At 34.8% G+C, this 3,075-nt stretch overlaps 1 long non-coding RNA gene across 1 annotated transcript; it reads right to left on the reverse strand.

Annotated features, from left to right (window-relative positions):
• Positions 1 to 992: 992 nt before the first annotated feature.
• On the reverse strand, positions 993 to 2,837 carry LOC118765818. Its single transcript, XR_005001700.1, has 2 exons — positions 2,726 to 2,837; positions 993 to 1,121 (listed from the first exon to the last, which is right to left on the reverse strand). It is a non-coding gene; the product is annotated as an uncharacterized LOC118765818 (long non-coding RNA).
• Positions 2,838 to 3,075: the final 238 nt, after the last annotated feature.

Below are 3,075 nucleotides of genomic sequence, written 5' to 3' on the forward strand. Positions count from 1 at the left end.
TACCACATTTACTGCCTGGTTTATATACAGAATGAGACAACTGGATACAGCTGTTCAGATGCTGAAAATAGGTATGGCTGGGAGAATAAGTGCCTTGTTGTCCTAAGATTCAATTTCAAAATTAGCTTATCCCTTTTGTTACCATATTTATTTTGAGATGCTGTTTCTTTCAATTAATTTTAAATATAAAGAATTTAGAAAAATAACTTAGTCACAATCACTTAGCTTAATGATAAAACTAACGTTTGGAATATTTTAATTCAAAACTTATGAAATGACTAGAGCTGGTTTCAACTTGGTTGGTAATCAAAAGGGTTATCAGTGTATGAATTAAAAAAAAAATCTCATACTCAATCTCACTGGGATCTCCAGTCTGTTCAAGTATGAATATATTTTTCTAACCTTAGAATGACATTTCCTCAACATTTCTGATGTTAATCAGATTTGTTTAATCTTTAAATTTTTGTGTATTTTTACAATATAACCCTTTAGTTACATTTCTGATCAACACCGCTTTTGTCGTAATTAATTTTGAATGAAATTTTGACAGAATGTGTTTAAATCTCTTTATAAGAGAAAAATTTCTATCTTTGGTAGCTGGTTCATACTGATTGGTGTAAGTGTCGATTGCAAATCCTGACAGATATTACATACAAATGCATCACCAATCCACTTGATGTTACATCCACTTTCATAAATCCCCTTTGGCCTACTTTAAATGCTAATTAACTCCATCTTTCTACCCAGTTCATTCCATTTATCTCTGAAGCTGACATGGATATCGCTTTCTGCATGCACATTTTTTCTAGCTTCAACATGCTAGAAAATACAGCCAAATCTTCCCAAAACCTTTACACCTGAAACAGGTTTTTTTTTTTTTCAAAACTTTTTGTTACTTTCCATTTCCACTTTTGTACCACAAAACTTCAAGCAAACTACAATGCTCACACATACACAAAGTCTTTGATGCAAAGAAAAAAAATAATTCAGAATGGTCATGACTGGAATTCTTTATCAAAAGTCTGCTCCATTATGATTGATGGTGGGGGGTGGGGGTTAGACAAGGTTTGGAAATTTAAAGTTTTGATTGAAGCTCATTCTTGCATCTGCCATGGATGATCCTGCAACAATAAATTCAGTGACAAATATAGCTTCCACTCTCCAACTGTTGCCAGTCTTAAATACTATGATAAAGGAAAGCAATAAACAGAACTTCACTGAACAACCATTTACATCAAAGAATTCACATGTTCTAAGTAGACGTTTACACTTAGAAATGATCAGGGGACATAACATTTTTCTTCAATGCTTACCATATTTCTCTAGTGCAGCTGTGCTGGGCACTGCATTGAAGGATTTTAGTCCAACTAAGTAACCCGTTATTTTTTTCTTTCCAAGACTGGTACTTTACCAGTCATCTTTGCTAAGTTATAGAGAATGTAAACAAACCAACATCAAAATATGTATATACAAAGCTTCCATCTATCCTATTCACTCACAAGGTATCAGTCAGCTTAGGAGCTGTAGAAGACCTAGCCAGACATGCTTGTGCCTGGAAAGATTTTTTCTTAATGCATTATATAGAATCTCTTGTAGACATGCTCTAAAGCCAGCTGAGTGATTAAGAAGTGCTATGTTTCAACTGGATATCTGGGATTTAGTCCCACTACAGCTCCAGGACAAACTCTTCAGTGGATAAGGTAGACAGACTGGGAAGAAGCCTGTCAGATACATGGGAGCAAGTTCAGGTCTTATTTTGAAAGTTGCACAAACTGTTAACTAATGTCATCATTTAAACAATAATGTCTATTTACAATCAATAAAATCACATCTAAAAAAAAAAAAAAGTGTTGAGGGAGTTGGCAACAACAGCAACCACTCCATCTATGGTTCAAATTCCACAAGCTGTATCCAACTATCCCAATGTGTTTTTTTTTTTCCCCCCATCAAGAGTACATTGTGCAATACCTTCCATTAATCCCATACTTAAATGGATTAATACAGGTTAGCAGATAGCTAGATTTGTTCCAAGCTTGTCACTACAGAAAGTGACACTTAGATGCCAAACGATTACTTGAAAATCCAATAAGAATTTCTTCGTAACTATTGAAAGACCACCACCATTATTACTTAAAATTCAATGCAGAGCTAAAGATAAACCAAACTTGCAAGCATGAGCAATAACAAGATTTCAAGGGCAGTAACGGATGCAGATTTTTCCGTCCTCGCAACTGATGCAGTTGAAAATTCCATTTCCCTGATGCTTTGCTGTCAAATGTAGCTAATTGCTCTATCAATATTACAAAAGGTCACATCTTCCATCATAGCAGTTTTCTCAAACATGGCTACTTAGATCATTTAGCCTGTGCACATAAAATGAGATACCTGAAGAATGAAATAAATCACTTTATACCTGGTTCATAAATTACTTTCCTACCTCCTCCAAAGCATGCTAACCAAGGAGTTGTGACTACACCTACAGGAACCAGCTGAACCAATTTCATTTTTTCTTCTGGCCTATATCACAAGGCCACTGGCAATCATGTCAGGTCCAGCTATTTATGATCAACTTTCACCACTCCCTAAAATTAATTTTTTCAACCATCATTCAGTATAATCCACTTATGCTTAATCTTTCAGAATATCATTCACAAAAACTGAAAATGCTTGCTTAGTCAGAGACTCTCAAACATTTCAAAAATATCTAGCTCATGAATACACATACCTGTGCATCTATGTAGTCTCACAATGTGGAGAATTATTACCTACTTCAGGCATGCTCAATTCCCAGATCATAGCTACAGGAACTAAGGTATCAGACAGCCAGTTAAGCTTGCCTGACAGTACAAGTTAAGCTAAGACTGGGAGACAACATAGCAAAATGGTAAAATTTCAGCACCCAAGCATGTTATTTTGCTCTGCAGTAGCTGCATCTATATGTATGATATATGAAGCACTAAATTTCAAAGGTCCAGGAATATTTTGCTACTTTTATGCAAAAAGACCACATTTTGTTTACAACAATATCAATGATAAATCTTGCATCACAAAATAAAACATTCCTTGTAAATTTCT

The sequence above is a fragment of the Octopus sinensis genome, linkage group LG1 (assembly GCF_006345805.1).
Source record: "Octopus sinensis linkage group LG1, ASM634580v1, whole genome shotgun sequence".
NCBI classification, from domain to species: domain Eukaryota; kingdom Metazoa; phylum Mollusca; class Cephalopoda; order Octopoda; family Octopodidae; genus Octopus; species Octopus sinensis.